We start from the raw sequence: 8,453 nt of genomic DNA, 5'->3' as shown, positions 1-8,453 counted from the left end.
CAAAAAAAAAAAAAAAAAGTGAACATATTACATCAAACAAGAAGGAAATTTTTGTAGTTTAACGGTGAGGAGAATTGATAAGATTGTTAGAGTGTAATCATCCACACGTGCTGTTAGTGCTATTACTAATCTAGTCAGCACTCACACATGTGTTATCCAAGACAATTACAGTCACTAATCTGTTATGAAATTGTTAGCCTTGTACGGGAACATTCATTAGAATAATATAGATTGGAATAGAAGATTCAGTTTTTTCTCTCTCCCTCTCTCTATTTTCCCCAATTCTTGTTTTGGGTTAAACTTTTTCAAAGATTTCTTTCATTGTAGATATTTATTCAGGAATAGGTTCTTACTTCGTAGCATGAAATTCAAAGGACGGCTAAGGCCCCTAAAGCTCCTACATCATTAGAACTATCTATTCCATATTTGTAATGCTAGTGAATATTAATTGTTTTGTCATCAGGAAAATCAGAAAGTGAAGTTGATAGATGGAAAAAATTAAGTCATCAAAGACTGAAATTCAAAAGGGAGAAAGTTCAACAATTGAAATCCAACATCAATGTATAGATGTGGTAAATCAAATCCAAAAAAGGATAGAAAATTTGGGGTCTTCCTTATCACATGAGTGTTGCATCTATAGGGTTCCAGATTATCTTCTCAAATTGAAGGACGAACACTACACTCCTCAGGTTATTTCAATAGGGCCTCTTCACCATGTCCGTGGCAAAGATGAATTGAAAACCATGGAAGTGATGGAACAACGCAAATTGAGATACCTCAAGTTTTTTATTCAGCGTATTGAAAAACTTCCAATAAGCTTGGAGAATTTAGTCAGTACCATAAAGGAGCATGAAGAAAACATTCGATATGTTTATGCTGAGACCATCCAACTCAAGAGTGGTCCTTGTAGAGATTATTCTCGTGGATGCCATCTTTATTCTTGAGTTGTTCTGGAGATACCATTTCGATGAATGGATGAGTGAAGACAATGGTGCACATATAGAGAGAGAGAGAGAGAGAGAATAGCACCTTCTACGACAATGACTTTGTTATGCCGACTTGAAAGATGAAACCACAACACAAGAGACCTTTCGCCACTTTGGTAAATAACCTACAAATTTGTTGTGTCTCCAAACTATTCCATAAATGAATTATATAAGCAAGAAATTTGCTCCTTTAACTTTTTACATGTTCCTATTTCTCTTTATATCTACCCTCTTCCTTGCTTTTTCTTTTTCTTTTTCTTTTTCTTTAGTCTTCAAAGATTCTAGTCATTCTTGCCTTTTTCTTTTCCTTGTCTACAAATATATATTCCAGTTGTAAGGTTGAATCATCCTTGCATATCCTAATTAACATGCACAAGTACACTACACAAATTAGGTTTCCAACATTTAGGGAGCGCTCCTTCATTTGAGTACAATTACACGTCTATAATGGGTTCGAATTGAAAATTTTTCCTTTATGGTTTTATAACTTTATATACTTGAGATAAAATATATTGAAAGTTTGACAGCCAAACAGGATTCATCCGGAGGCCATCAAATTAATTTTTTGTAATCTTATAACTAAATTATCAAGTAACATGCAATGCCTCTTTAAACCTCTTGTGATGTGCAATCACCTTATTGTCATTCTAGTTTTGCTAGGAACTTGAAATTTTGAGCATAAAATTTTCAAATCTTGGGAAATTTATTATAAATAAAATAAACCTTACACTTGCAATAAAATGCTATGCCGTTGAAATCTAAGATATAATAAAAAGAAAAATAAAAGTAAAAAATAAAAAATAAAAAATTTGATAAGTTCGCTTCATTGGTGTAGGTGAGATAATTGAACCTCAAATATCTCATTTGGTTTCAAGAGATTAACTTCACCAATTAAGCTAATTAGAATAGTATTCTCAAAAGTCAAAGTTTAAAACTTAAGATTTTGTGTCAAAATACAATCATACATTTTATGCCTATAGAGCTAGATGAATTAGCGAACCATAAGTATATATATACAGTTATTAATTTATTATCAATTTGAGCTTTATCAAAAGCTGTAAAGTTTACGTTACATTTGCATGTTTGCAAAACAGAGGTGTATAAGTTATAAATAACCGCAAGTGCAAGAGAAAGAAGAAGGTATCGAACCTAGCTAATCCAAAATGATCAAGCTTGTTTTCACTGCTACATTAATTACATAAATGAAAAATTGCCACACAGACCTTTTAGCACCTTTAGTGTGAATGAAATGAAACTCTGCTGTACGATTCGGCCCCAAACAAATTAATAGATGGATTGTTTACAAAGAAAGGAGCCTCTTTCTTTATCTGATCTTCAAAGTTGAAAGACTTGTGCGAGAGGTTGGAGATCATGGCATCCACCGTAAGCCCCACCAAGATTTGATTGTTCATATCATTCCAAACAAACTTTTCAATGAAGAGTACTGGGTGTGTTTCATGCCTGCAATGCAAATCACGTAAAAGTAAAATAAACAGCAATATAGATATATATATATATATATATATATTTATTATTATATATTAGCATTGATACACCATGTTGAATATGCTAGTATGGATGCAGAAGCGAAAGCGAAAGTATAAAGTATAGAACACAATAACACACAAGGATTACGTAGTTCAGCCTAAAGTATAGAACACAATAACACACAAGGATTACGTAGTTCAGCCTAACGGCCTACATCCATGGAGGAAGCTACATCAATAATATATTATAGTGTAGTACAAATCTTGTGTTACAATGAATCATAACATGTGCATATATAATAGACTAAACTCTAGACTAATAGACTTTTAGTACAAATAGGAGACTTGGCTTGCACACAAAGTAGAATTATGCTTGGGTCTATGCTAATGGGCTGATATATCTCTAACACTCCCTCCCAAACTCAAGATGGAAGTTTGATGAAATTTTGAGATTTGATAAGGTTGAGAAGATCCCTTGAATGAAATTTGGCTTTGTGACGGTAAGACAATGGTCTTGCAGTGTTGATGCGACTTCTAATGGTGGCTTGACTATATTAGAGAGTTTTGACGAAAGCAGTAGAAACCCAAAGAAGATGAACGCAACGAAAAAAAAACACCGAGGAAGACAAAGATTGCTCTTAAATATACCGCAAGGACAGAAAATCATGGCCACAAGAAGGTGGCTCTGATATCATGTTAAATATTAGCATTGATACACCATGTTAAATATGCTAGTATGGATGTAGAAGCGAAAGCATAAAGTATAAAACACAATAACACACGAGGGTTACGTGGTTCAGTCTAACAGCCTACATTCACGGAGAAAACTACATCAATAATATATTATAGTGTAGTACAAATCTTGTATTACAGTGAATCATAACATATGTATATATAATAGACTAAACCCTAGACTAATAGACTTCTAGTACAAGTAGGAGACTTGGTTTGCACACAAAGTAGAATTAAGCTTAGGCCTATGCTAATGAGCTAATATATTTTTAACATATATATATATATATATATATATACACATATATATATAACATTGTAAAGTGTAAAAAGGTTAGGACTACTCTGCCTAAAAGGGACTTCCTCTCATCTAGAAAACAAATAAAGGATGCCTATCTTTCAAGATAAAGCTAAAGAGTTTCAAGCAGTAAGCTAGATGTAGTTCTAGCTTAATGAAGCCTCGACGAATCAAGGAAAAATAAATCTAGAACCCTTTAGAAATTTTAGACATTCTCAGAAAACCACTCTAAAAAAATACATATTTTTAAGAGTCTTTTAGGATTTTTACCGTTTTCTTCGAAAATAAAAAGTTACAAAAATATACTTAAATTTCTTACAACATCATAAAAGACCAAATTACCCAAACAAAATAACTAATATGTTTGAAAATAATAAAAAACAGACAAAAAATATTTAATTACATGCTCCTCCCTCTTAACATCTAAATATCCAGCTTCTCAAGAAAATTATGCAAGGATATTTATTCTACATCAAACACTTATCCCTAAACACCGATAAGATCTTCCATTGGTGCAAACACACAAAAAAAAAAATGGAAATAATACAAGATAAATTGAATAATAAAAATTATGAATAATATTTATTTAGAAAAAATTAATTACACAGCACTATTTAGACACCTTCTCCTTTTACCTTTCCCATGCACATGTATCTAACATAATATTCCATTAATCTTTATATTTAAAAATAATAAGAGTCTCTCTCATTTTTCAATGTAAGATTACATTTGACTAACCATTTATTTTCCATATTAACTCTCACATATTTACAACTAAGTTATCAATTTTAGCAAGGCCTTATAGCCGAATATGGTTTTGTCATACAAATACTGTTCTTTTTAAGAGGGCTTTGGATTAGATGTGTATTTTCATAGTGATTGTCCCATTTTATTAGATAGGAAAAAAAAAAGAAAAGAAAGATTGTACATGTATAACAGAAAAATCGAATAACATATGACTGTATCAGAAGCAGCATATATTGATTGCACGTCTTAACAAAACTTGCAGAGAGAGACAAAAAGAGAGCATTAATTGAATTTGTCACATAATTAATTCAGCAACGCAGCAAAACAAATTTATTGACTACAATGATTGGCAAAAACATACTACCGAAAAAATATATATATGAAAAACATTTACAATAATCATTGTATTATTATAATAATACAATGATCTGGCAAATTAAATAGAAAAAATTCATTAAAAAAATATTTTAGCATTACTTTTATTAAATTTTCATTTTAATCCTTAACAATTAAATTAAATTAATCATTTGATTTTTTTTTTCTTTTACTTCCTTTTGAAATCGGTGTGACATATGTGATACAACNACAGTAAAAGTTCACAAACAAACACAGAGATAGATTGTGCACCCTGTCAAAAATTAAGTATCAAGGAACACAAAGTTACACCTAGAGTAAAGTCTTAGAAATGCATCCAATGGTGACAACAATAGATTCTCTTATATATTGAAAAATAGTAGTGTAATACTTATAGTTGACTAACTTATCCAAAAAGAAAAAGTAACTACATTTCACTCCAAAAAAAAAAAAAAGGCAAGATATAGCAATTGGGCCTTGGCTCAAGTGGTAGAGGGATGAGAGATATCAGCCAGCATTTAGATAAAAATCTTGCTTAACAAACCTATGATGAGATGAGATGAGATGAACACTATTTTCCTTGCAGCATCAGATTGAATTCCAATCAATAACCTAGAGTTGAAGCAAATGCAAATTACAACATGCTTGAGATGTGAGCAACAAACTGGGTAATCTCTAAGATGGTTTGCTACCATATCTGGCACACATGCACGCACACACATATTGATACAGACATATCTGTTTATGAAGTATGTTCACATGTGAAGTTATTTAAACTTATCCCTATCAGGTTGAAAGAAGCAATAAAAGACATGTCAGGAGACACATGACACTATTAGCTTACTGTATCAAGAGAAACTACAAATAGCATGTACTCCAAGGTCCAACAACTCATGAAATGCCCCCATAAATTGGAAACTTTTTGTAGATCCAGCATCAAAGTAAAGAGTAGCATCTTCAATCTGCTCTGATATCTAAAGACAAAGGTGAATAAAGAATTTTAGAATAGATCAACTAAATGTTGGACAGAGATAATCACATGTCAAGTCAATGCCATCACTAAATTTGAAGCAACTGCATTATCTAACTCTACTCAAGGCTTCTCAAAAGCAAATAAAAAGCAGAAACTTCAAGTAGAAAGGCATTCAAATAAAGGTATGTTAAGAAAAAGAAAACTACTTTTCAGCTAGACAAAAGCTATGTCAATGATCAGTCAGCTGACACTTATTACACTTGTGCTTATGCCATTAGTAATGTGCCCAGTAAGATATCAAAATTAGGCACATATATAGAGAGGGATGAAGGCATCATCTCTCTAACCCCAACTTGGGTTAAAATTGCAGGGTGCTCTGCTCTCTCTTGACCCCTACTCTAACCAAAAGAAAAAAGGTTATATGGCATCATCATGTTTCAAAACCTCCACCAAATTCCATTTGGCCTTCCCATCAAATTTGTGGTGTCACAAAAGACTAAGCCTTGTAGCCTAGATGTCTCCTCTTCTTTCCAAAAAAAGAATACAACATATGGACACTAAACACGGCAACATCACAAACCTCTTACATATGTGGGTTAGAATTATATAACACTTCAAAAATTTCAAGTCTGATCAGGAAACTCATTGTTCTATATAAAATTATAGATTAACATAATTTTTCAAAAATATTTTATATAGACAATTCAGAGAAAATCTTTTAAGAAGCTGAGACCAAGAACTTGATTCCTATAGAATATGTTCTGGGTTCATGGATTGCAAATGGATTTTGCATATTGGGTATCTCTAAGACATGGAATATGTATTGTCGAGTGTAGATGCTTGTAAGACATTGAGCATGCTCTGTCCTTAGTGTACCATGTATACTAAAATTGATCTGCAATGTAAATCAAGCTTGAGTTAATGCTAATGAGTATCTATATACTCAACAAAAGGTGGAAAAGCCTTAGCTTTTCTACAATAAAAAGTACATCAAACATTAACAAAAACAAAAAACCACGTGCTAAATTGGCCATTACCAAGTCATTAATATACTTTAGGAAGAAGAATACATGTCCACTTATTAAACCTGGACATTGTACAAAATCAAAATCTAGAAAAAGAACAAAACACTCTCGGTCAGGTATTTTATCAAACAATTTTTCGTCCATGTGAAAGTGGGTGATTGGCAGAGAGAGACACTACACAAACAAATTAAAGCTTCAGAGGATGCAAACTAATCAAACCTGAATTAGCACGAGAAATAAATTGTATTTTTGTATTTTGTGGATTCATTTGAAACTGGGTTATAAGGGTTCAAGAGCTAAAACGGCAGTTGCTGACGAAGAAGTTTTGGTCGAGCGAGTTGGAGTTGCAGGTGTCAGGCATTTGAGTTTTGGACCACTTTTGGTTGAGAGACAATTGAGTGTTGAATGGACGTTTGGGAATGAGTGGAGCACACCCATATTTAGCCATGAGGCTTGAAGGTGTAATCAGTGCTTGGTTGCGAATACAAGATTGCTCCACATTTTAGTGGATTGTTTCTTGTAGTGGTGCCACAGAGTCTTTAAATTTACGTGGGTTGCTAATTGTTTATGTTTTACATGTTTATCCATGCTAATTTTGATGTCCATGTACCATATAATTGGTTAATCACTTAAATTTGGTGTTAATTTTTGAATTAGCTTAAAAGTGATTTAAGCCGTAATTTTCAAATTTGGGGTCTAAGAGGTTGGATTAGGTAAAATTTTCTCATAATATTACCAAAAAAGAAATTATAAGAAAATTTAGTTGAAAAAAGATTAATGATGTGGTAGCACAACAAAAGCCTTGCAAAATTAAATGCAAGGCTTCTATTATTATTAGACAAAGATTTCCTGCACAAGGCTGCAGCAGCTACTGCATACAAGGACAGATGGGCAAAATTTGCCAAATAATATATTTTTCCAAAAAAATTAGGCACGAGGCATGCATTCAAAGTTACTTAGTAAGTTAGACTGTTTTTGAAAATCGAGTTTGGCAAAATCGACTTTGGGCTGGAAAATGAACGCTATAGTGGCGTTTTTTTAGTGCCTATAGCAGCGTTTATAGAAAACGCCACTATAGGGTACCTATAGTGGCGTTTTTACAAACGCCACTAAAAAAAACGTCACTATAGTGTTTATTTTCCAGCCCAAAGTCGATTTTGCCAAAATCGATTTTCAAATACAGTCTAACTAACTAATTAACTTTGAACTCATGCCATGCACCTAATTTTTTTGGAAAAATATACCATTTGGAAAATTTTGCCGGACAGATGACTCTATATATGGGGCAAAATTTGCCAAATAATATATTTTTCCAAAAAAATTAGGCACGTGGCATGCATTCAAAGTTATTTAGTAAGTTAGACTGTCTTTGAAAATCGAGTTTGGCAAAATCGACTTTGGGCTGGAAAATGAACGTTATAGTGGCGTTTTTTCCGTGCCTATAGCAGCGTTTATAGAAAATGCCACTATATGGTACCTATAGTGGCGTTTTTACAAACGCCACTAAAAAAAACGTCACTATAGCGTTTATTTTCCAGCCCAAAGTCGATTTTGCCAAAATCGATTTTCAAAAACAGTCTAACTAACTAATTAACTTTGAACTCATGCTACGCACCTAATTTTTTTGGAAAAATATACCATTTGGCAAATTTTGCCCTATATATGGTATAGATAAGTGATGACTCTATACAAAACGTCATTGGCACGTGATAAAAAGCAGAGATAGGAATGAAATTGGGTTGGGTTGTAACTTGCACAACTCATTGTCCAGACTCTAGTCCAATTCTTTCATCTCTTGTCGAAACTCTTTGTCTGGCCTTTTAGCTAGTTTGGTCCATGCTACTGGCTACA

At 32.7% G+C, this 8,453-nt stretch overlaps 1 protein-coding gene and 1 long non-coding RNA gene across 2 annotated transcripts in view; both read right to left on the bottom strand.

Moving 5' to 3' along the window:
* LOC112015947 (UPF0481 protein At3g47200) overlaps positions 1-1,118 on the bottom strand; it is a 3,492-nt gene extending 2,374 nt beyond the window's left edge. Inside the window, exon 1 of the mRNA XM_024048414.2 lies at positions 1,030-1,118. The gene's annotated coding sequence lies outside the window, so the exon portion shown is untranslated. The remainder of the gene's footprint in view (positions 1-1,029) is intronic.
* A 4,079-nt stretch (positions 1,119-5,197) lies between these two features.
* LOC136065561 (uncharacterized) lies at positions 5,198-7,168 on the bottom strand. The gene is made up of 2 exons (XR_010627185.1): positions 6,822-7,168; positions 5,198-5,578 (listed from the first exon to the last, which is right to left on the bottom strand). It is a non-coding gene; the product is annotated as an uncharacterized LOC136065561 (long non-coding RNA).
* Positions 7,169-8,453: the final 1,285 nt, after the last annotated feature.

The sequence above is a fragment of the Quercus suber genome, unplaced genomic scaffold, assembly GCF_002906115.3.
Source record: "Quercus suber isolate HL8 unplaced genomic scaffold, Cork oak 2.0 scaffold_1023, whole genome shotgun sequence".
NCBI classification, from domain to species: domain Eukaryota; kingdom Viridiplantae; phylum Streptophyta; class Magnoliopsida; order Fagales; family Fagaceae; genus Quercus; species Quercus suber.
This window is presented reverse-complemented; position numbering and strand designations above follow the sequence as displayed.